Raw genomic sequence first — 27,468 nt, forward strand, 5'->3', positions numbered from 1 at the left:
AGAGGCCCAACTTAGTCCTTTAAGTGACATCTTTGCTCTTTTATACCTTAAAGAGAGGTTTCACAGCAGATTCGAATCATATTTCAATTTCTGGCAGCTTGATATAGATGAACTCTAAAATAAAATCTTTATTATAAACATTTGTCAGTAAGATTTGACTTGTATGAAATATTGATAATATTGATAGATAGTCTTTACATTTTGTTGGATCGCCTTTCTTTCTAATCAATAAATAGGAAGGCTTTAAAAGTTCATGGAAAATATGAAGTTAAAATTTAATTGAATTTTCCTCAAATTTTTGGAAATTAAAAGTACAAGAGGTAGCACTATGCAATTGGTTCTGTTTAAAACAAAAACAGCTACTTCAGAAAACCCAAGTTTTGCATCAACTTTTACAAGGTTTTAATTCCTATATTTTTTCAGACTGTGTCCTTAATTATGTAACATAATTGTAACAGATGTAACATATAAACTGATTTATGTAGAAATATCTCTTTATCTTCTGAAGTATCTATTTCTCAAAACATACTGTTTCCCACATTGGCTTTCATAAACGTTATTTCACTCCAGTTGCCTTTTTTATTTGAGTCAATCAGTTATCAAAATAAGAACACGTGTGTGAATTTTAATTTCTCCTTAAATGTATAATGTTGAATTTTTACCACCAGTTTATATTTAGCACTCACAAATATAAGCTCGCTGGAGTTTCATGTTGCTATTTGGAAGGTTATTGAAATGTAGCAGATAAACAGAGACTGCTAAACAGGTGTCATCACTTTTAATAGTTCAATTATGTTATAAAATATAGAACTGTTGCCAGTTAACGTTAAGGGGCAGAATAATAAAAGGAATGGATTTAAAATTGTTTTAAATTATTTTGTTTAATAAAATAATCACTTGCATTTGGTACTACTTGCATTAATTCTAGCGATTTTCTGATTCTTATGGTCCTTGAAAAGAGTATTGTGAATGACTTCACAAAACCATTATATCTGACTTTTTGTTGGAAAATTGAAACAGCATGTGATCATGTCTTAGCAAGAGTTTTATGGCAGTAGCAAACAGATACATGATTACTGAAGTATAGCTGTCACTGGAAATAGAAACCTGCAAGGAGTCTCTCATAAAAGTAGCAATTTCAGACCACTAGTGTTTAAAAATTAAAGTTTAGTAATTCATTGTGGATATATCTTTTTAATAGGCTTAGGAAAGTTTCTTGCTTTCACTTAGAATTTTTACTACTTTTCTCTATACTTTTTAATGAGGAATCTTGGTAGCCTGGTAGTTAAACACTCAGCTGCTAAACAAAGGGACATCTGTTTAAATTTTGAAAGCACTCTGTAGGAGAAGGACGTGGCAGTCTGTTTCCATAAGAACTATAACATCGGAAACGATGTGGGGTGGTTATGTGCTGTCCTATAGGGCTGTTATGGGCCAGAACAGAGGCAAGGACTTGTGGGTTGGAAGCTAAAGCCTGCACTATACGATGAAAATAAGGTTATGAAGATCATGGCTCTCATGTTTATACGGCTATTTGCGTGAAGCACTCTGAAAACAGTAACATTGTTTTACTGTTAAGACACACTTTTATTTTTTAATTCATTGAAGGATGAGCAACATTGTTAGGTAAACAGTTTTAACCAAAAGTTGCTTTTGTACTTGTTGTCTTCCTTCTTTTTCTCCTGGGGTATAATTAAATGATTGATGTGGCTCAGTGCCATGGAGCCCACTCTAACTCACCGCCACTCTAGGCAAAATAGAATGAATGCCGCCTGGCTTTACACCATCTCCACAATATTCACATTCTGTTTGTCACTTTTCTTTGGAATCAGTAGGCAGGGGAGTCTTTTAAAAGCTCATTAAAAAAAAAGAAAGTAAAACAATTAATTTTGTATTATATTTTATTGTGTTTGAGCCTATTACTGTAACCACTGTGCGAATCATGAGAATATTCCTTTTTTCCCTCTCCCCTTCCACTTTCCCAAGCATGATGTCCTTCTCCAGGGACTGTTCTCTCCTGGTAACATCTCCAAAGTACCTGAGATGGCCTTGCCAACCTTGTTTCCTTCCGTGGAGCATTCTGGCTGTACTTCTTCAAAGACAGATTCAAGATGAGAATGTAGGTCAATATGTGCAATACCATATGATCCTACTCTAGGTCTTGAATTTAGAAACCTTACCTACTTCAAAATTCAATGAAAAATGTTCAACAGAGTGAAGAAATAGAAATTAAGAAATAAATTCCCTACCTGGAACAAGAGTACAAATTAAGACCCCTTACCAGATGTCTCAATATTTAAAACTAATAAGCTAAGTAAACATATTGCTGAGTAAAATATTTTCATTTAGCAAATTTAAAGGTTATATACTTTTATATTACTAGAAAGTTCAGACCTCAGTGAATAACCATTGAATTCATCATGGTACCACACTGAATGTGGAGGCGTTGTAAGAACTGCCTTCCAAAATATCCGTCTCCACTCTGTTTTAATACCACACTAGGATATGCCTTGGACACATACTAAGTAACTTCATCTCCACCCCGAGAAATAGCCATCACTTGGCCACCAGCGCAGCTAAGGATGCATGCCACTGACCAACACACATCTGAGTGCCTCAAAACAAGGTAGACTTGTTGCTGGGCATATTTGATCTGCAGTTCCAAAAATGATAAGTGTTTCCATATCAGCTCTATTTTTGGAGACAGCAAATGTATGCTGCGCTGGGACTTGGGAGAAAGAGTGACTGCTCTCTTTAGAATATATCTCACTAATTACCACAAGTGGGTGGGTAGGTAGATCACTGTTCCCCATTCCTGTACCCTCTTTCTTTTCTGTGTCTCATTGTGAGAAATTTGTGTTTCAAAAGTAAGAAATATGACAGAGTTGTGTGTGTGCCATTCAATTTAAAGGAGCTCAAACAATTCCTTTGGAACATTTTAATCGCTTGCTCAGGGTTCAGCTTCCACTCAATCCTTCACTCTCAGATTTCCACTACCACTCAGGCTCTCAGGCCAGGGGGTTGACCTGAGCGAAACTGAATTTCCACCTCAACTTTGAGGAAACAGTGCCTCAAATCAGCTCGTGTCGATCAAAAATCAGTAGGTCGGGTTCCTGAGTACAGAGTGGACCATCGATGGTTGCAACTGAAACGATAACTTTTAAACATTCTAACACATATTTTCAACTTCTGAAAATTCAGAGGTCAGCTGCATGTTAAATTATACAAGAAACACCAGGATCTAGAAGAAATTAGTTATTTATACTTAACTTTATCCTCAAAGGAGGTCCCTGGGTGGCTGACATGGTTTGTGCTCAGCTGTCTATTTAAAGGTTGGTCTTAGGAAACCATACAGTGGCACAGGAGGAAATCTGCCTTCCTACAGGTTCTAGCTACGTAAGCCCTCTGGGCAATTCTGCTCTGTTGGACCCGGAGAAAGCACGAGTCAGCATCCATTCCATGGCAGCAGAGGGACTGAACAGGTTCTCTCTGAAATAACCATAATTAACAATTTCATAAATCCTTGTATCTACTAGAGATAGTTCCTGATCTTAGAAGAATGTAATTTGTCCCTAAATTATTTTACCATCTCCTACCCCTGAGTCCAAATTCCCTCAGACACCATAGCAACTACTAGAAAGTGGTGTCTGTATGCCAAGGACTGTCCTAATCTGCTTAATTCATGAGTCCTAAATCATTACTGTGTCATATAAGTTATGAGTACATAAATTATGTTTATCTCCCATTTATATTTAGCATACTTAAATAAGATAAAGTTAAACTTATTTTGAAATAGTGTATTGGTATTGAAAGTTAAATTTGCACATTACATTTGATCTGGTTGTCTATCTGGTACTTCACTGACAATGTTCACTCTGCCTCTTCCTTGTCACACACTGTGAGACACAGCTACAATTCTGCACAGTCATTCTACATCCTTGAAATAGTCTGTGAAGCTTTATATTTTTATGAGAAATCCACCAACTGGGAGCATTCAACCTAAAAATGTAATCCTAAACCTCAGGGCTATAGTCTACCTTCTGATAAGTAAACAATTAAATACTATGCAGAGATTTGAAACTATTTCAAATGAAACTTTTTTTAATCCATTAGGTGTGCAAACATACCAGTGAGAGTAATATGCTTTATAGAAACTACACATGGGGGCAGCACCGTGAGAAATCAGGACTCTACTGCATTCTGATAATAGCAGTATGTAAGCTGTCACTGCACATCAAGCTGACGGACAAGAGGTGTCACCAAGGGTACCCACAAGGAAAAGGTTACAGCAGCACTTCCAGAACAAGAACAAACCAGGAGGAAGGAACAGGCTATCCTTTTGTAAAGAATTACCTATTGAAAAGAGTAAGGGAATTAAGTTGAATCCTAAGCAAACATTAAGTACTTCAAAATAATGCTTTCTATAGATACATATGCTTAGTGAAGGCCTTTTATAAACACTACTATCTTGAAATAATTATACAACATTTTGACACACTTCCATTTGTGTATGAATTTACTCTATTAAAGTGATTGATCATTATTTAAATTAACAAATTCAAAAAACGGTATAATTCAAAGCCACCCTCAAGATCATATTATAGATACATGTTTAGAAGAGAATGTTTTGAAGTTGGAGCATATACTGAAATGTGATTTCCACATATCTGTATGTACTGATGGAAACATCTGCCTCTCAGTTTGTCCTACTGAGCTGGCGGGGGTGTATTTGTGATGCTAGGAACCATGTCAGTGCTATTTCAAAGATCAACAGGAAGGCACAGCGTGAAGAAGTCTCGGCCGGGCTTCCAGATTATAAACAGACTATGAGGAAGGTGTAGGCTGTCCTCTTCTGAGGAATGAACCCCTGAGGACCTTACAAATAGCATCAAAATAATGAATAGAGGCAGAGTATCATTAGAGTTAGTGCAAGAAGAGCCTCGCAGGTAGGAAAACCTACAAGATATGACTGAAGAAGAGCTGCCTCCTCAAATAAGAGTCAACTGTAATGACTTGGGTGGAGTCAAGCCTCTGGAATCTTCTGCTGATGAGGCCAAATTGAAAATAAGAAGAAACTGCTAAAATATCAATTGATTAACGCAATTTGTAATATATGAAGTATGAATCTAGGAAAATTGGATGTTGTCAGAAAAGAAATGGAGTGCTTGAAGATTGATATGCTTGACATTAATGAGCTGAAGTGGACTGGTATTGGCCATTTTGAATCAGAAAGATATATGGTTTGTTATACTGAGAATAACTGACTGAAGAGGAATGTCATCTCATTCATCAAAAAATACATTTCAATATCTGTCTTGATGTACACTGCTGTCTGTGATAGAATAACATCTACCCACATTCAAAGAAATCCAGTCAGTATAACTATCATTCAAAATTATGCACCGACCACTAAAGCAAGTGATGAAGCAACTGAAGATTTCTAACAATGTCTTCAATTGGAAGTTGATCAAATTTTCAATCAAAATGTATTGATAATTATTGATGGTTGAAATGCAAAACTTGGAAACAAAGAGGAAGGAATGGTATTTGGAAGATGTGGTCATGTTGATAGAAGTTAAATGGGCACGTCCATGATGAGCTTTGGCAAGAACAACAATTTGCAACTATGTCCATGGACTCTGCAGATGCAATACCCAAAGCTAAAATTGACTGCATATGTGAGAAGAGATGATTGAGAACCTCAATATATGGAGCTAAACTGAGTCCAGAAACTGAATGTGGAACAGACCATCAGTTGCTCATATTGAAACTGAAGTTGATGGTGAAGAAACTAACACAGTGCGCAAGAGCCACAATATCCCATCTGAATTTTGAGACCATCTCAAGAACAGATTTAACACCTTGAACACTTATGATTGAAGACCTCATGAACTGTGAGATGACATCAAAATCACCATTCTTAAAGAAAGCTAAAGGTCATTAAAAAGACACAAAGAAAAAAATGATCAAAATGAATGTCAGACGAGACTCTGAAACCTGCTCTTAATCATAGGGTAACTAAGGCAAATAGAAGCAATGATGAAATGACAAAAAGTCAAAAATTGAGGAGAAAAATTCAAAGGACAGTTTGAGAAGACAAGGTCAAATAATATAATGAGATGTGCAGATTTGGAAATCCACAAAGGAAGAACCCTTTAAAATGGGAGAAGTAAATAAAAAATATAAGCCTTGAGTTGCAATATTGAAAGAGTCTATGGGAAAAATATTGAATTTTCAGGAAACATCAAAAGAAAATCGAAAGATTATACAGATTCGTTGGACTAAATAAAATTAGTCAACATTCCACCATTTCCAAAAGGAAGATGTCCAAGCCACACAGAAACCATTATCCAAAAGCAAGGCTCCAGGAATTGATGGAACACCAATGGAATGTTTTAACAAGCTGATGATGCACTAGAAGTTCTTATTCATCTAAGCTAGAAATTTAACAAATGCCAAAAATTTTGCTGCAGATCATACAATAACAGTTGCAATAGTATATCGACCACTGCTAGAGGTACAGGATGGATCCAGAAGAGGACGTCAAGATCAAATTTGCAGCCGTTAGTATGATTTACAATTCAATGTAAAGATGATCAAAATCCTCAAAAGTGGACCAGCAGGTAAAGCTATACAAGGAGAAATGATTGAAATTGTGCAAGATTTTGTGCTGCTTCACAATTGTGTTAGACAGGGTTCTCTAGAGACACAAAACCAGAATGCTAATAATTATATATATATATATATATTCATATATATATAGAGTGATATAAAACAGTTAAATTATAAAGCAGTACAAATAGCTCAGTGAAACTCACTCCCACCAGACAGCTGTGAGACACTGGCAATCCTTCAAGTCTTGAGGGCCGCTGGGTAGTCCTCTGTAGAGCAGGTCAGGCAGCAAACAGCAAGGCAGGTCACCAACAGTCAGCCAGATGACAGGTTCCCACAGTCCCCAGATGTAAATTCCAATGGTGTAGCGAAGCAGGTCTTGAAGGAACCTCAAATTACAGCGACATCGTCCATGAGTTAGATGCCCCACAGGCAGTGTAGCTTGCAAACTTAGGCACAGAACAGCAAAGCAGCCACACATTGGTCCCATGATCAAAGAGCGAGACACAAAAAAGGCAAGGCTCGACAAGCCATTTATCCCTTCCCCCGCCCTTCAATTAATCCCACCTGTGTTTATCTATTGGCCAGGTTGGCACAATAAAGTAACTACCTCAAAGATCAATGTTCATAAAAGTAACAGTCAAGCTGCCACAGTATCCTTTCTTCCCAGCCCATCCTGAAGCCATGCAAAAAGAGAAGTGGGCTTTTTCCTGTCTTGCAATGGAAATCTCCAGAAAGAAGACTTTCAGCTCTGAGGAAGAAGCAACTAACTATTGAAAAGGCCCGTCCATGCCTTACAAGCAGAGACGACCCAAGAAGAACTTTGAGAATTCCAGGAGGGAAGTCAGGAACAGGAAGCTGACTTGGAGACGCAGCTACAGCAAATGGAAACCAGGACCAGGGACTTCCTGCCAGAAAATAGCAATCTCCCGGCTTGGAGTGAGAAACCATCAAGAAGGTTGGAAGGCAGCATTCTGAAGGCTTCTGGCAGACCTTTGCCTTGGAGGATGACCTTGCACAGACAAAAGCAATTAAGGACCAATTACAGAAATGCACCTAGGAGCTGGAACAAGCCAATGATGACTTCAAAAGAACAAAGCAAGGTGAGCCACAATCATCTCTCTGGAGGACTTTGAGCAGCACTTGAATCAAGCCAGCAAAAGAAATGCCTGGTTGGAGAGCGAGCTTCACGAAACAGAGAATCTCCTGGAATCTGTCCCGCAGCAGGAACTGGCCATGCGGCAGAAGTAGGAGAAGCCACGGACACCCTTGCTCAGCGCATTAGGAGCTGAGTGGATGGCCACTGCGGTTCAGACCACCAGCTCCCGGCCCTCCACAACCACTGTCCATCGGGGACCCAGTTCCAGCCTGAAGACACCAGGGACCTTCAGACGCGGTCTGGATAACTCAGCTGGCAGGTCACCCCTCACACTACCATCGCGTACACAGGCCCTCAAAATCGTGGGAGACCCCCTGCGGAAAGTAGGGGCACAGAAATCCAAGCTGGCATCCTGCCAGCACTCATCGATGATCACTCTCCAGAACTAGCAGGTGGCCCAGGCTCAGGGGATTGGAGCAAAACCAAAAATAATAACGACAAGCAGACCAGCAGCGCCAATGTGCCTTTGGGCTGGGGCAACGCCTGCAATCTGGGAAGTCGCCTTCCGATACGTCTGCACCATCATTGCTGTCAGCCGAGTGCATAGTCATGATGTGACTTTAGAAAAACCACAGATGCTGAAACTGGTGCTGTTGCCTTTTGTCCACTTTTAAAATTATTTAGAAGTATTTTGTTTCATGGGGACAGTGGCCACCATCACCGCAGTTAGCTGTGTGCTCTGGCTGCTGGCACCAGGGCGTTCCAGGAAAGGCTGTCTGATGATTCCCCAACCTAGTTTGCTGAGAGTTGCAATACCATCGAGACAGGATGGGGCCCCTCTGCAAAGAGCTCTAAAATACGTGTGATAAGATCAGGGCTTACACAAACCCCACAGTTCTGAGTGCTTTTCGATGGTCCTTTTCATCTCTCGAGACTCCATGAATGCAAATGTCTCTTAGCCCTTCCCAATCTCTCACCTCTGACACACACTCAGCTGGAATTTTCCAGAACCAAATCTCCCATGATTTATGAAAACATAGCAACAACTGATGGACTTAAATATAAAGAATGGACAAAATGCAAGGCTTTTCAAACTAGTCATATCGTTCCTCTGAGGCGCTTTCCACTTGCCTCTCGTCGTAGAGGTGAGGCTGAATGATAGAAGGCCCTCCGCTGTCTTCGTCAGGCAGTCCCAGTTGGTAGTTCTCCTGAGTTGTCCTCATTCTGGACCCTGAGGGTCATGGAACAGAATGCCTCTCGGTAATGCAGTCCATTCAAGGCCAAGGCAAATTAATGAAATGAAACAAGGAATGTTGTTGGAGCTTGCCTTTGTAAAGAACGAGACACACAAAGGCTTCCAGCAATTAAGATGTGTCCCCACTCTCAGCATTGCTGGTCATGATTTCTCGCTCGCTCGCTCTCACTTTCTGCTTCAAGTCAAAAGGAAAACCACCCACTCGTATCAGGAGCACGCTCATCACTCAATGACCTCACTTTGGCGACGACGTTATTTTTCAAAAGACCAGCAAAAATGTATTTAAGTTGTAAATAGAACCTGTTAAACACTACTGACAGCCAACAGAAGTTAAACCTCTTCAGTGTCAGGCTTGTTACCCTAAGAAACTTCCACAACCTGTCTCCTTTGTTTAAGAACAATTAAATCAAGAGAAATCGCTGTTAATTTAGTTATTGTGGGTGTTTAATCAATAGCGCTTCGTGTGTGTGTGTGTGTATGTAGTTCAGAGTGTGTACATGGTGGTACACAGTTGAATTTGTAACCAAATAACTAAATAACAAAAATGATTCAAATGTTGGGGGAGGGGAAAGAGCAGCAGTCAAGAGATGAAACAATTTATCGTATTTGGTATATATGCAGCATAAGAACGATAGAGTCTAGGAATGCAAAGATGTTACTCTGAGGGCTACGGATCACCTGAGTAAAGCCATGATATTGTCAATTCCCTCATATGAATGTGAAAGTTGGACACTGACTAAGAAAGATTGAAAAAGAATTGATGCAATTTAATGATGGGGCTGGTGTAGAATATTTAAAGTATTTTGAACAGCTAAAAGAAGAAACAAGTCTGTCTGTCCCTGACGGGATCCAGCAGAGTGCACCATAAAGGCATGGATGTTGAGACCTCTCACATATTTTGGACATGTTATCGAGAGAGGTCAGTCCCTGGGGAAGGATATCATGCTTGGTCAAGAAGATGTGCAGTGACACTGAGGAAGATGTAGCGACACAGTGGCTGGAACAATGAGCTCAAACAAAAGGACAGTTTCCAAGACGGTGTAAGTCCTCGCAGCATTAAGTTCTGTTGTACACACGGTTCTTCCGAGTGCTAACTGACTCGATGGTACCTGACGGCAACGTACATGGATGCAATGTATATGATACGTATATACGGTATATAGCAAATGTCCCCTCGTTAAAGCTGTCAATCTTACTTATATAACTAATGAAACATACTAAAAACCCTCACCAGAAAGTCTATAAAAATCATAAATTTTCACTGAGGTCATGTGAAATTCTAGTCTGGTGACTTTGGAGATGTTTGTAGACTGGGCTCATATGAAGCGAAGCCTTAACGTATGGTAGCAGGACCTGAAGCTGTCACAATTCTTAGTCCATGCACTAGAAAATTAAATTTGGAATTCTGGTCATAACAACATGTTCTGCCTCATTCACAACTATTTTTTTATGAGAGCAATTATGTTATGGAAATGATGGGTTTAAAATTGAACTTTTAAAAATGATTATTTTTAGCATGACATAAAAAGTCTTATTAATTATTGTCAGTGTCTGAACGATTTTTTTTCTTTTAGGAGAAATTTATTTCTATTGTCACTGAAATAATATATTGTACCTGGATGACCTGTAGGTACACTTGGTTTGATCTACTTTGCTTTTTGAGGAATTGGATGAAAGACTCTTCGCTCTTCATCTCACCTGTGGTGCTCCATTCTTCTGATGAGGATAAACCTGACCTGCATCTTCTATCTTCTGATCACCTTCCCTTTCCCTTCATTTCTCCTCTTTCAGAAAAAAGTCCATTGCCAATGCTAATTCAAGTACCCGATCTGTGGACACTATCCTTTCTGTCACAGTACACTGAAGTAGGGAGAAGATGATGCTCAGGAGCATTTGTAGACATGGTTCTGGTGTAAAACAAGTGTTATAATGGAATTGCTTGGCAGAGTCATAAAGCCACAGGTCTATAGAAGTCCTTTCAATTAAAATAAATTTTTAAAATTAAATTAAATTCTTTAAATTAAAAATAAATATTTTAACTAGTATCATAAGTTACTGAAAATTCAAGTATTTGCAAGTTTTAAATTTAAATTTACAATGAACTATATCCTAGTCAAAATATTCAGATATTCTGCTATATGAAAATAGTTTTAGCTAAAATTAATAGAATCCTTTTTGGAAACATCTTCAAAACTTCTTTCTCAATTGATAGTCTGTCATATAGTTTTATTAATCTATATATATATTAGTTTTAATGTATAAATGAATGATAAACTCACATATACTTTTAAAATTTTAATTAATGATTTAACATAACTTGGTTTTAAAATTAGGCATATGTTACTAGCATAGAAAGTAAAGAAGAGAAGCTTATGTGAGATGCAAACAAGCTTGTATAAAAATATATATATTTTAAATGTATAGATATATTATACTTCATTGTGTTTATTCACTAATTTCTTCAAGTGACATTTTATATTACAGAATAGCTTGTCAGAAAAGAGTCCTCTAACCTTTATTACTCTATTAGGAAATAACATCTGAATGGCCCCAGGATGAATTAAGCTAGAATGTCAAAGAGCAAAGAGCAGCTAGTGGTATATCATCAAGTCATGGTGAAATGTTAAGCAATGAAATTCTCCAGCAAAGACACATGGTTATGGGGAGAATAGATGGTAGGAATATACAAAATTTGGCTTGTGAACAAAATAAATGAGATTGTAAATAAAGGATCATGATATCTTACACACAATTGATCACTTAATCTTAGTAAAATATTACTATTTCACATATCTCATTCAATTTTCACATCAAACTGATCATTTAAAAATTGAGGTTGACTGTATTTTAGTAAAATATTTATCTAAGAAATAATCTGAGAAACTGAATTATATGGAGAAGAATGCAACATCAGTATAGGAGAAAGTCTCATCAGCAATCTGAGACATACAGATGTCATAATTCTTGCTGAAAATGAAGACCTGAAGCACTGAAATCGAAGTCTTAAGCCCTCCGTTTGGATGGCACTTTATCACAAACTAGCAAAAATCCTCACAGTTGTGTCAATAAGCAAAATCATGAAAAATACAGAGAAGACTGACATTGGCAAGAATGTCATACTTTGATCCACACTTAATGGACATGGAAGCAGCAGTCCAAAGGAAAGATCAAAGGACATACAGTGGGACCTGTATGGCGTGCGTGGTAAAGCGGGTGATCAGTGAAAACAAAATCCCTCAACTAAATGAACTGTTATCATAGCGCGGCAGTAGGGTCAATACCAGCAGAACTGTGGGCACCGTGCCACCCCGGGCAGTATTTCATCTATCATACAGGAGCTACTGCGAGTTAGAATCAACACGAACACACCCACCAACAAGAACTATAAGCACAATGCACCGTAGTAGTAAGGATGGATTTATTTAGCTTGTTTACTTTTAATAAGTAATCAGGGAAAAGAAAAGGACATCATTTTTTGTAAATGAGAGGGTCAGCCAAGGCAAAGGAGGCTTTAGGTAACATGGAATTAAATTCTTTAATCAAATTAATTAGGGACTACTTCTTGCTCTCTGGTATTCTACCTAGACTTATTTATAATATAGAATTAGGGGACCAAAGAAAACATCTGTGCATATGATGTCATGCTAAAATGTACTTAAATAAAATGGAAAAGCCTACTTGGGACGTGTTTAAATATGGTTTAAACATTTGTCTCAGTTCATGTGAATGAAGTTAACTATTTGTAAATAGTTATCAAATAGCTTAGACATTTGTGGTGGGTCTAGATTTTAGTTCATCTAAGTGAAGGTTATAAATAAGAAGAAAATATTAGAAATATTGTTTCAGATGAATGTCATTTTGACTGAGAAGTATCTTCCGTTCAATTCTACCGCTGCCTCCAATGACAATTTTTATGAAGGAGTCCTGGTGAGGCAGTGAGTTGGTTACATGTTGGGCTGCCAGCTCATCTTTTTCACTCATGGGCATAGAAGCAAGAGGAGAGAAATAAAGATGTCGGGACCGATAAAGATTAAAGCCTCAGAAACCTAGAGGAGCAGGTCTAGTGTGTCCTGTGGAATACCTATGAGTTGAAATGGCTTGAAAGCAGTGAATGTGTTTAAAATTTTATAATAGCTTCAAAGAATTTAAATGAAATGTCCACCTTACTCCATATATATGATTACTTTTTTGGGTAAACTAAATTTACTTTTATTAAAGTGACTTTTATCTATCCCATTTACTCTCAATTTTATTTCTACTACTTTAACAGAATCTTTTAAATATAAATATGCACATCTATGTAACACCTCATACACCATATCCACTATGTATTTGATAGTTCTACTGTCATCTGCCTTCATTTTCAATATCAGTAATATAACCTAACAGGGTACGCAAGCAAAGACCACCAGTGAATATCACAAAATAAGTGTTTCCAAGATAACGCTAGAATCAAATTTGTTCACTGATTGAAATCTAGCTAATTGTGTTATTTTCTAGCTTGGGTTGAGTTTTCTTTGTATATGCAAGCTATTATATAATCAATAAGCCAATATAGAATGGAATAAAAATTACTGTGGCATAATTTGTTATTTAATGAACAAATGATGTCTTAACTGTGGTTTCTTTGCTAATACTCATACTATTTATATATTTTTGATCATTGATTCATTTATCAAATTATATTTTATGCCTGCTATTTATGAGACTCTGCTTTAACTCTGCTATATGAGGTCACTATTCTAATTTACTTCTCTTAAAAGGAAGGTGGCCAACTAAAATCATGTGACTTTAGCAGTCAGACGCTCAATTGCCATTATAAGGAATCTTGATAATTATTGGACTCAGGTTATTAGTTTACCTGAATTTTTCCCCCAGCACCATACTTCTTTCTATCAAATATTTTTTTTAATTTTATATGAATTTAATCTTAATGATTAATTTCTGATTTTCCCATTCAGAAAATCATTTAAAAATTTTTAATGCATAGAAAGAGGAAAACTTATGCTAAGTACCTAGGTGTTTGATTTAAATACTTTATTGTGAATAATATTCTTTTTATAATCTAATAATTAAACATGTACAGTAGCCATGATTGAAATGATATTGAATAGAGCATCTCTCTCCTTTTACTCTTTTATACAGTTTTTAAAATGTAGAAATTTGCATAAAAATAACCATGCTTTCCATGCTTTCTCAGAGTCCGTGTGAATTCTGCGAGTGTAGCTCATTTAGGCTGCTGTGGTTTGAGCAACAGGTTTTGTTGGTCATCGGTGAGCACTTCATTCATTGGCCTCGTCAACCTTAGGTACCCTCTGGAGAAGCATGAATTAAGGATAGACCTTTTGGGCAGATTTTTGATTCATCACGTCTGTTGTATTGGCCCCAGAGTGAATTCTGGGAACACCTGCATTCCTAATGACATTCCCGGTGTGGTGAAGTTAACTGCTGGCCGCCTCAAAATTAGGCTGTACTTAACTGAGGACTTGTGAGTGATCTTTTAAAGGTTTCTACTAAAATTCTGCTAAAACCCCAGGGATACCATTTGTAAAGGTAGTGGATTATATGTCAGTCAAAAAGAAAATATTTTTGTCTTCATGACTTTTTAAACCACCTGCTACTATATTTATGTCTTATTTATTTCTTTTTCTGTCAAACACAACAAAATACAAAGGATTGAAATTGCAGAGTAGTTACTGAGTACCTTTTAGTTATTATGATCTATTCTTAATTTTGCTGATGGCATTTTTTCCTTTTTGTTAATTGTGCTTCTGTTGCAAAGTACTTTGGTCCAGCAGACCTTAGGTGAGAATGAAAGCATGAAAAATGGGACACTGAAAGGTTAGCATTTGCGCTCAGGTGTGAGCTGTGAAGCCACCACAAGAGCAGCAGCATCCGGGTCACCGGGCTGAGCAATGACAGGCTCACATGGAAAGCCGAACCTCCGTCAGCTGGCCCAAGGGTACATGAGAGAGAGGTCTCCAGACTTGTCTCAAGAAAGTGTTCCATTGCTTGTGAAGAATTGTTACAAGAGAGTGGATAGTCTATTTTATGAGAACAGTGGTTCTAAAGAATGAAAATAACTATTGTCTTCACTGTTATATCAATCATTTGGGGAGGTCTTTTCTGCTGTCATGGACTTAGAAGCACCTGCAAGTGGTACTAGTCATAACAATTTTTGATTCTAGTATGCTACAAATATCAAATATTTTTCAGGCACGGAGAACAGAGATTTTCAAATGTCTAGAAATGAAAACCTTTTTTAAAAAGAGCTTTAACAACAATTTGAAATTGTATTATTGCCAAAGGCATTTGATTATTTTCAAATATTAAAGTGTATTTAGTAATTTCACAACATGGAAAAATCATTGAGTCAGTCATTGTGACATGAATCAATTCTTTAAAATATTTCTTTTGAATTTTTTTTTTGTGAGAGAGTAAGAATGAGGTAGTGAGTGAGAGTGAGTGTGAGAGAGTCAGTGAGTGAGTAAGATAGTGAGTGAGTGAGTGAGTGAAGGAGTGAATGAATGAGAGCATAAGAGTGAGATAGTGAGTGAGTGAGTGAGTGAGTGAGAGAGTGAATTAGAGAGTGAGTCAGTGAGTGAGAGAGTGAATGAGGGAGTGAGTGAGTGAGAGACTGAGTGAGAAAATTAGAGTAAGTGAGTGTGTGACCTAGTGAGAGAGTGAATGAATGAGTGAGAGTGAGATAGTGAGTGAGAAAGTGAGTGAGTGAGAATGTGAGTGAATGAGAGAGTAAGTGAGTAAGAGAGAGAGTGAGTAAGTGAGAGAGAGCATGAGTAGGTGAGAGAGTGAGTGAGAGAATGAGTGAGTGAGTGAGTGAGTGAGTGAGTGAGTGAGTGAGTGAGTGAGAGACTGAGTGAGAGAGTGAGTGAGTGAGTAAGAGAAGGTGAGAGTTAGTGCGTGAGTGAGAGTGAGAGAGTGAGCGAGTGAGTAAGAGAAGGTGAGAGTTAGTGCGTGAGTGAGAGTGAGAAAGTGAGTGAGTTAATGAGTGAGAGAGAGAGTGTGTGGGTGAATGAGTGTGAGAGTGAGAGAGTAAGTGAGGGAGTGAGAGACTGAGTGAATGAGTGAGAAAGTGAGTGAATGCGAGAGTGAGTGAGAGTGAGTGAGTGAGTGAGAGAGTGATAGTGAGTAATCAACTGAGTTTAAGAATGAGTTAGTGAGTCAGTGAGTGAGAGAGTAAGTGAGAGGGTGAGTGATGGAGAGAGTGAGTTAGAGAGTGAATGAATGAGAGAGAGAGTGAGTGAGTGAATGAATGAGTGAGAGAGTGAGTGAGTGAGTTAGAGTGAGAGAGTGAGAGTGTGATAGTGAGTGAGTGAGTGAGAGAGTGAGAGTGAGTGAGAGCGAAATTTTTATAATATATTTGTATCTGCCAATGAAGTAATTTCTATTAACAATAACTAGTAGTTTTCATTTAATAATACTGTAATTAAAATAATGATATTTTATAGCATTAAATTGTATGCTTATGAAGCTTTAAATTGAGCAGATCCATCTGTTAATTTTAAGGAGCTCTTCTGGTACTGTAGGGTAAGCTTTGGAATGTCCTCAAAGGCCTACTAGCTGTTTAGCTGTAGAAACTTGAGGTTTTCTGCTCCTAAAAAATATTTACAGCCTTTGAAACATCATACAAATGAATTTAAATTAACTTAATGGCAGTGGATTCTGTTAATGTTGACATAGATTTTACAATATGAAAACATAAATATTCTGATATTATAATCAAATACATTCAATTAGGGATGATTAATATAAACGTTACTTTGACATTAAAATGGAAGATTCTGAGAGTTTCAGAGAACGCAAATTGCAGTAATGAGTTACATTGTTTATAAAAACTAAAAATCTTTGTACCTTATGTATATTAATCATTAACATTAATTTCAAGTTAATTCATTAAATATAATATATAGTTCTAGAATCACTTCTTTTCCAGAGGATCATTTAGTGTTGAAATATCTATGCACTTATCATGAGACCTTTCCATCATACCGATATTTATATATATGGAGGTGGTGGTGATCACTTGCCGTTAAGTTGAAATGCTTAAATATTTACTGAAATATGTAGCAGACCAGTTAAAATTGTAGAATTACATATAATTCAATTAATATATCTCAAGTAAATATCTTAAAATGCTTGGTGACTGTATTTTATTAATATATTATAGAAATTAAATACATACCTACATTTCACAAATGTATGTATTGTGTTTGTATTCTATATGAGAGTAAAAGAGAAACAGAATTAAAATGAAAAATCAGGGAAAAGAAGGTGGAATTTCAGACATTGTGCACACTCTAGGTCAAGGTTAATATAGCAGCTCTACTTCAGAAATATCATTTTTATTGCATCTGAATTTCCTGTACTTTCTTATGCCATGCATATAGTCAGGATGACATTACTGATGTCAATAATTAGTGACAGAAAATATATCACAACAAATATATACCACAAATTCTAAGTGGTTGGCATTAAGAGCATAACAACACAGAGAAGCAGAAGTACAGAGCATATTGATCTGACTCCTTTTGTCCGATTTAAACAGACTGATATTGACTCAGCAAAAGAAATAATACAACTTGAGATAGAAATGGCTCAAATCCCACCCTCAACTAAAACAAGAAGGAAAATATGCATCTGCTGTTTGCTTATTTTCTTGTTTTACTGATGTTTTTTCTTCTTTTGTACAATATTATCTTCAGGTCATAGTCACATAAAAATGAAGGACGTGTTACCTGATGTTGTGATAGGAAACGAAGACATAATTATGAATTATTTAAAGTATATTTGCCCCTGGTGAACTAACAGAGGTCTGCAGCACCAGGCCCTATCCAAGCTACACTGACCGCTCTCCCCAGAAGAATGCACTATAGAAGACAACACTGAATATACAGCCCAGAGTGTCACAGGGGAGCAAACTAAGAGGGAAAGAGAGAGAGAATGGACACCATCCTGGCCCACCAAGCTTCAGGATGACTTTCCTGCTTGGAGTAGTCAATGCACAGAGAGGACACCACAGGTCGGCCTCACCAGGAAACACAATGACCCCTTACTGACTCACAGTACTACTGGGGACACAGTGCAGGACATTGTGCCCAGTCTGAATTCCCCCTCTCCTCCCCCCCACCCACACACACAACAGGGCATAACTCAAGGGAGTGCAACAGAGCATAAGGGGAGTAAGGCAATAAATTCTCTGAGAAATTCTGAAAATAGACTTCGGATTCGCAGGACAGGACTTGGCACTGCACCAAATTGGAAAACATTCATAAAGGTCAGCAGAGAAACCTGCAACTATTCTTAGAGCACCTTTTTTTGTTTTGGTTTGTGGTTTCCTTTTTCCCCCCATGTCCATCTAAAAAGGTAGGATAAACAATCCCGATAAGAACACAACAGGACTGACACATCTGGGGAGGAAAGGGGAGAGGAAGAGTTGGGGGGAAAGGAGGGGCATGCCAACAAACCCAGGGACAAGGGAACAACAAGAGATCTACAATGTGATGGGGTAGAGGGCATAGGATGACTGGTGGAATTCAATCAAGTGCAATGTTGATTGAGAGCCTAATGAAGGTCGAACATGCTATTAGGACAGGAGGAAAGTAAATGGAAGTAGACAAAAGAACTAGGAGGCAAAAGATATTTTTAGAGGTATAAACAATGTCATGTACATATGCAATTGTATTAATATGTAATGATAGGCATATAGATCTATGTACATATATTTATTGGTTAACTGTTAAGGTAGAAGACAGACATTAAGCCTCTACTTAAGTCCTCCTTCAACGCAAGAACATTTTTTTCAAATAACCTTGCATTGTGTGATGCTCGACTTCCTGACAGGATCGCTAAAGACAAATTGGGTGCATAAGCTAATGTGATGAAGAAAGATGATGGTGCCTTGCTATTACAAGATATAGTACCTGGGGGTCTTCAGCCTTTTCTGCCTTACCATGATATTACCTATTGGTCCAGTTGGGAGGATTTTGGTCTTCTTTATATTGAGCTTTAATTGGCAGGAAAGAATACAATCCTTGACATTCATTAGCAAATTCTTCAAGTCCTCTTTTAGCAAGCAAGGTTGTGTCATCTACATATAAAAAATTATTTACAAACCTTTCTCCAATCGTGATTCTACATTCTTCTGCATATAATTCAGATTCTCTGATTTGCTCAGCATACAGATTGTAATATGGTGAGAGAATACAACACTGTTACACTTTTCCTGATTTTAAACCATCTAGTACTGACTGGTTCTGTTTATTTAACTATCGCTTGATCCATGTTCAAGTCTCACATGAGTACAGTGAAGTGTTCTGAAATTCCTGTTCATCTGAACTCTATCCATAGCTTGTTATAATCCACACAGCCGAATGCCTAATCAAGAAAGGACAAGGAAATAATCTCTCTGTTTTATTTGTTTCAGCCAAGAGCTATCTGACATCAGTGATGTTATCCTTCTCTGATTCCATCCTGCACCCCTCAGCACCTTGTCAATATACCGCTCCAACCATTGTTGGATCATCTTCATCAACATTTTACTTGCATGTGAAGCAATGATTATTGTTCTATTATGTGTGCGTTTTGTTGAGTCAGTTTTGCTTTGAATGTGTACAAATATGAATCTCCTCCTATCAGTGACCTCATAGCTGTCTTCAAAATTTCTTAGCATAGACAAATGAATGCTTCTAGTGCTTCATAAGCTGGTTGAAACATTTGGATTGGTATTCAATAAACTAATGGAGTCTTCTTTGGTTATTGCTTTCAGTGCAGTTTGGACTTCTTTCAGGAACCTTGGTTCATGCTCGTATGCTGCCTCCTGACATGATGAAGTGTTAACTCATTCCTTTTGGTCCAGGGAATCTGCGTATTCTTTTTCATCTACTTTTGATGCTTCCTGCATCATTCAAATTTGCTCCCAGGCAGTCTTTCAATATTGCAACTTGAAGCTTAGATTTTTAAAATTTTTCTTTCCATTTAAGATAATCTGAGAATATTATTTCATTTTGGTTTTCACCCTTTTATATTTGCATATTTCATTATAATATTGATTGTGCAAGTCAGCAATACATATGTTGTGATCTGAAGAAGGCCCATACTTGTATAATTTACTTTTTTCTCACAGTCTTTTAAAGTCAATACAATTGACTAAATTAATAACACTTTCAATAGAAATTTCCCAGTAGGATGATTTAGCATTTTAGAGCATGGTCTTGCTCATAATATTATAATGGTGTCTCTAAAGTGAACCAGAAACATATACAAACCAATAATATGTAAATGTATTTAGAACTTAGGCTTGGTTCTATCCCCAATCTAAGAACAATTATTTTTATCACATGTCCCTAGTATAATATACTCACCCTCATGAAAAGGTCACAGAAGATATGGATTAAACCAGATATCAAGAAATCAAACAGTGCCCGACTATCAGAAACACTAGGGTGTGGGGTCTTTAGGGATTGTCTTCAAACAAGTAGTCTTTTAAATGAAAAATCAAATAAATTCACATGGAAAGAAGCATAAAAGTCTGTGTGATCCAAGAATTATAAATAATGCAGTCCAAATCCAAAGGAGAGGATGGTTCAGAGCATAAATTGTGAACACCTGTTTTGCAGAAGGGTTTTTTCCACGTGACAGTCAAAGTCCCTAATCCACATGCCTGGTCTACACACGGATTAAGACTCCAGGGAATCCTCTCTCACCATATTCAAGGGATGTGAATCACAAAGGGTATCTTGTTAGCAGACAGAGAGCATTGTGAAATCAATTGTGGCTGAGCCAGTTAGGTTAAAGTCATCTGATCACCCTTTTGAGTCATTTAAAAATTGTTTTAGTTTTTTGTATTTCTACTTTCTTTGTTATTGTGGTTTTTCTAAGTTTTGTTGAATCATTGTTATTTTATTTGCTTGCTTTGTATTTATGTTATATTTGGTTTTCTGCTCTCTTTTTGATTGAAGTTTTCTGTTTTTTTCTTTGTTGTTGCTGTTGTTGTTGTGATTCCAAGATAACTAAATCTATAAATCAATAACTGGATAATATTACTATGAGGCATGACAAGGAAGGTTCAGGGGAAATGGGAAGATAGTAAAATAAGTATGTGAAGAAAATTTTCTGAAATTGATTGTGGTGATATTTTCACAACTACTCAACATGTTTGAATGAGGAATTTGCTTTACATGTGAATTATATGACAACAAATCTATTTAAGAAAAAAATAAAGGATGATGGAAAGGCAAAGAGCATTGGAGAATTGATCAAATAAGAACAGGAGCATAGTCACTGAAAAGCCATGGAGAGAGTAAGTACAGGAACGTGGCCGCCGCAGAGGAAGCAGTCACTAGAAGCGTCGGTTGTAATACTACTCTTTGTATTGCTTGTATTTAAATTCTCTTTTTCCTGAGAACTTTTATTTCAGCCCAGGCACTTTTTTTTTTACTGACCTTATACTGGATGAAACAAGTAGATCTCTCTTTCTCTATCTTAAAAATGATAATGTTAATTATAGCAACAACAAAGGTAACTAATATTTATCTAATGTACCCTGATTGGTAAGTAAAAGTTTTAAGGTGTCAGTTGTGTCATTGTGAGAGTAGTCATATATTTTACAACAATCTTTCTTCAGATAAAATTACTGAATTTTCTTAAGGTAGATATTTTAGGACTAAGAAATATGAAGAGAATTATTATACTCCATTAGAAAATTTAATACTCTCATTAAATATACATTAATTCATATATAACTGAAGTTAAAATATAAGAAATTAGTATGATCCATACATTAGCTGATGCTTTTTCTGTGTGTATACTTTTAAATAAATGCATCCATATTTATATGGATACATATTCAAACTAAATATGATATATAAAATGGAATTTTTTTCTTCTACAGTCTCCAACCATAAAAGTATGCTGGTAATTTAGAATAAAACAAATAATGTGCATCTCATGAAAGTTAAATAAAATGAAACCACATCACCCTCTACTTATGTGTGAATCATGGAAGTCCTTTGATGTTATGTGCTGCAGGCAATATATGTGTGTTTATTAATGTTGTATGAGGGTACCAGAATTGGAGAGAGGCTTATTAGCAAATTAAATATGCAGGGGCACAACCTTGCTTGCTGAAAGTGAGGAAGACTGGAAGCGCTTATTGAAGACGATTAAGAACTAAAGTCTTCAATATAGATTAAAACTCAGTGAAAAGAAAACTAAAATTCTCACAAATGGACCAATAGATAGCATCAAGATAAATGGAGAAGAGATTGAAGTTATCAAGGACTTTATTTTGCTCGCATTTACAATCAATCCTCATGGAAATATCATTGAAAAGCTAAAATGCAATTGGTCAATCTACACTGCATGAGACCTCTTGAAAGTGTGGAAGAGCATATATGTCCTTTTGAGGACTAAGCTATGCCTGAACCACGCCACAGGGCTGCTGTCGGGTGCCATGGAGTTAGTTTCAACTCCTAGTGACCAAATGTACATAGAATGAAGCGGTCTGGTCCCATGTCCTCACAACGGTGTTATGCGTGAGTCCGCTGTTGCAGTCGCTGTGTCAATCCATCTTGTTGAAGACCTTCTTCCTTTTCCTGGCATCTCTACCTTACCAATAATAATTCCCAATGTTTTCAATATGAAGAAATTACAAATACTATACCCCCAAGCCATAGTGTTTTCAATTTGCTCACATGCATATATAAGTTGGACATTATATAAAGCAGACCAGAGGAAAGTCCATGCACTTGACTTATGATGTCAAAGAATATTGACAGTACCACAGACTGCACGCGCGCACACACACACACACACAACCAGATCTGCTTTGAAAGAAGTAAATCAGAACACTTCTTAGAAGGGAACATGGTGAGACTTTGTCTCATGTACTTTGGACATGTTATCTGTCTGGAAAGACCAGTCCAAAAAGAAGACGCTGTGCTTGCTAATGTGGAAAGTCATTAATACAGTGGAAGCCTCTCACTGGAACGGCCTGACCCAGTGCTGCAGCGACGAGCTCACAGGCCATCCTGAGGGCGAGGGTGGTGCACGATGGGCAGGTGTCCTTCTTTTGTACACTGAGAGTTGATCCCAACTTGTTCGTACCTGACAACAATTGCAACAGTGTGAGGGTAAATCGAAAAATATTTACTAAATAATTTTATTAAATAAAAGAGAGAAATGTGAAACTTACTTTCCTCAGCATATTCTCCATTTAAATCTGTACACGTCAATGGTGGCATTTCCAGTTCGCTAACCGATTCCTGAAGAAATTTGTGCTCTTCAACTTATACCGTGTAAAAATAGCTTAATTTCAGTGGTTCTCAAACTTCCTGATTCTGATACCCTTTAATACAGTTCCTCATGTTGAGGTGACCCCCCCAACCATAAAATTATTTTTGTTTCTACTTCATAACTGTAATTTTATTACTGTTATGAATCAGGCAACCCTGGTGAAAGGATCGTTCAACCACAGTTGAGAATCTAGGTACTCAAATTGTGTTCTCTTAAAATGTTCTGTTGAGTTTTGGAAACACAAAGTGGTATAAAGGTGCATGCTCAGTGATATAAAGTGGATGGAGTAAGGTTTTACAATGAAATGATTGTAAGATAACCCTTATTACCTTCAAGGATAGCATGAACATAACAGGTGGAGAGAAAAAAATCTTGGTGCAAATTCCCTGACCTTTTATCACCCATTCAGTTTTCCATTTTCTTAAATCTTCTTCACTAAAAAAGGCTGTAATAATCTTGTGTCTTAAAAAATGTATCAAGATGATCCTTTGGAATATTATAAAATAAGAAGAAAGAAAGAAACAATTCCCACAACCTGAACTGATGTCTCTGCCTCGAATTCAACGGTCCTGGCTGATTCCCTTGGAATACATTGTTTCGAGTAGACCATTTAGCAGTAAGGTATTCTTTGTTTTGAATAAGACAAAGACAACGCATTACTGATTGAGTTAGTCTGAGGACTACACTGATTATAAATATAATAAAGCTGTTTTATTTAGAATAAACTCCTGCTTGAATTGTAGTCTAGTCAAATACTTGTTTGTCTTATCTTCATATAGGTTTATATTTTACATTAATTATAATTATAGATAACTTTTAAATGTAATTAAGTATTTTATTCATATAATTATTAATGACTATTTAATTCCATTATGAAAACATATAAGTAAGATATTTTTATATTGCTAGACTGAACAGAGAAATGACCACACATATCAGGTTTTAGCTGTAGTTTTCAATTAGGGATTAGAGTAGATTTTAGTTATTTCAATTTATATATTTCTGTGTTTATGATATTAAAATATATTTTTAATTTATGAGTTAAGAATATACACTGACATTTCCTTATGAAACAAATTAGTTTAGGTTATGACTCTGAATTTTATAAGAGAATGGAAAAGATTTGGGGCATATCTTTGGGATTAAAGTAGCGAGATTTTAATAGGAAAAAAATTAAGTTGTAACATAAATCTCTTGAATTAAAAAGACTGATTTTCATGATGGGTTAAACGGAGCATACAATAAATCTTTTCAAACAAATATCAAGACTCCGGAGGATTACCTCCATGCTCTATTTATTTCACTCATTTTGCTGTGGTCTATGATTGTAATACAAATAGTACAGTAGTGAGTCTCAAATGAATTGGTTAAAATATGCTTAATTTAAGAAAAATTTAAGTAAAATATCTCCTAGTTTTTATGATTATTTCAAATGCTCAAAAGTTCACAATTCAAATATACTGAAATTAAATGAATATTTAATAAATGTTTATTTCTTGAATGGTTTCTTGATTTAAATTCTCTAAATTCAACAAGTGTTTTACACAGTTGGGGAGAAGTCCAGTCTTTGATTATAGATTTGCATTGTTCCCTGGTATAATTTTATATAGTATATAAATATATTTATGTAGAATTGACATCTTGAAGAATAGATTATTTTAGGAGAAAATTACAGTAGATTGTCAGACAGAGTTCTCTAGAGAGTAAAATCCAACTATATATACATATAAAATGTAATATAAAGGCAATAGAATTATTTCATGAACTTTGTGAAACCCACTTGTTTTTGAAACAGCGTAAAAGAGAGAGATCTATCTCAAGGAAATAGCTAACATGACTGTAGAGGCTGATGATGCCCAAGCCCATAAGTAAGGTTTCTCTCAATTCACAGAGCTGCAGGGATCGATAACCCCAAGATCACCAGATGAGTCATTCACTGTGCAGGCAAAACACAAGATCAGTAGGTGAGATAGTAGGCTATTGGTTCACAGGCTTCATTAGCTGAAACACCTTGAAATACATGGGCAATAAGGCAGCATGCTCGTTCAAGTTCTAGGAGTAAGAAGTGAGGGGACGGGAGCTTGATGCAGGATCCAGCATTAGCACGAAGCTGGCAAGTTTTGCCAGAATGCCCATTTATATTAGATTTGGGTCACACCACCAAGGATGTTCCTTTTCAATGTATTGACTGTTCCATAGAAGATCTCATTATGGTAGAGATTAAATTCCATCTGATGTTTCTCATGCAGGTTGACAACATCAATACTGTGTCCTAATACTGTGTTGAGTGGCCCAGCCAAGCTGACACTGAACATTAACTATCACACTAAATAAACTTTGTAAACATAGTAAAATGTATGATAATAATTTATTTGCCTTATTCTTTCCCATTGTTACCAAGAGGAAGTTCAAGATTTCAAGCCTTTCCAGTCCTTCGTTCTTGTTCCTCTTGGGAGAAAGATTTCAGGCAAGGGTCAAAATTCAGACCAAAGTTAGAAAAAATGTTTGAATAGAAAAGGTGCATTTATTGAATGGGATACTTTTGAAAAGAAGTCCAAAGGCCCAGTAGCTTGTGTAAAAGGCCTGGTAGAATGTAGACTTGAACCACTTATTGGGCTAATGGAGGCCTTCCTACTATAGTCTCACTTTTTGTTGATCCTTTGTAATGTACCTCCTCTTTCCATGTATGTTTGTCCCTGCACCCCAGCAGAATAGACTTCATGCTGGTTCTTTTGTCTCCAGATGCCAAACTCAACAATACAGACAGCCATTGAGGGCCTAGTGTGAATATCTTATCTTTCTCCATCCACTCTTTTCATTTTCTCTGACTTCTTCCATTAACAAGAATGTGAGGTGGTTTTACCTTCACCCTCTTTTATACTGGAGAGAGGTATGTGAGAAAGCAGGTCTCGCTCTCTCCTTCCTGTTAAGATTCCTGTCATTATTTACTCTCCTCGCTTTGACTGCCTCTGTCTAGCTAATAACACCAAGAGATGTCTTCTCACAACTTACAAAAATAAAAATTTAAACTATTTAAAATTTAAATAAGCTTTCGTATAAAAGCTTATCTTTTGAACATGGACAAATTCTTGGAAAAACAATCCTTCTCTAGACTATCCCCAACGGACGTCACGAATCTCAACAGACCCATACCAAAAAAGAAATAGACAAGGTTATCAAGGGATTACCAACAAAAATTCCCTGGACCAGATGACTTCACAGGAGAAATCTACCAAGCATTTAGGGAAGAACTGACACCAACCCTACACAAACTCTTCCAGAACACAGAAAAAGACAGCAGACTTCTGAACTCGTTTGATGAAGCTTGTATAACTCTGATGACAAAACCAGGCAAGGATCCCACAAGAATTGAGAACTACAGACCGATATCCCTAATGAACACTGATGGAAAAATCTTTCAGAAAATACTGTCCAATAGAATACAAAAGTATATAAAACAAATAATTCACCATGACCAAATGGGATTCATAATAGGGATCCAGGGATGGTTCAACCTACGAAAGACCATTAGTATTATTTGCCACAGTGACACGAAAAACTGTAAGAACCACATGATAATATCAATAGATGCAGAAAAAACATTTAACTATATCTAACACCAATTCCTGTCTAAGACAATCAAGAATATAAGAATGGAAGGAAAATTCCTCAATACCCTCCTAGCTATAGATGACAAAACAATAGCCAATGTGGTAGTAAATGGAGAAAATATTTTAAAAATCCCACTGAAAAAGGAGACCAGATAAGGATGCCCCTTGTCCCCACTTTTATTTAACATCGTACTGGTGGTTTTAGCTAACAGCATAAAGCAAAGAAAAGACATGAATGGTATTCTCCAGGGAAAGGAAGAGGTGAAACTATCATTATTTGCAGATGATATGATTTTATATATGGAAAATCCGAAAAGCTCCACAAAGGCAGTACTGGAAGCACTAGAGGAATATGGCAGAGTGGCAGGATGTAAGATTAAAAAAGCAGAAGTCTATCAGACTGCTATATACATCAGACAAGATCGCAGAAGAGGGGATTTAAAAGGTGGTACCCTTCACAATAGGCAAGCACAAATTGAAGTATCTAGGGATATACCTGAACCAAAAAAAGAAAATTGTATGAGGAAAACTACAAAACACTATTACAAGAAATGAAGAGTGGCCTCAACAAAAGGAAC

At 36.7% G+C, this 27,468-nt stretch overlaps 1 pseudogene; it reads left to right on the top strand.

Moving 5' to 3' along the window:
- Positions 1-7,332: 7,332 nt before the first annotated feature.
- LOC142446106 (nuclear distribution protein nudE homolog 1 pseudogene) lies at positions 7,333-8,329 on the top strand (annotated as a pseudogene).
- Positions 8,330-27,468: the final 19,139 nt, after the last annotated feature.

The sequence above is a fragment of the Tenrec ecaudatus genome, chromosome 4, assembly GCF_050624435.1.
Source record: "Tenrec ecaudatus isolate mTenEca1 chromosome 4, mTenEca1.hap1, whole genome shotgun sequence".
NCBI lineage: Eukaryota > Metazoa > Chordata > Mammalia > Afrosoricida > Tenrecidae > Tenrec > Tenrec ecaudatus.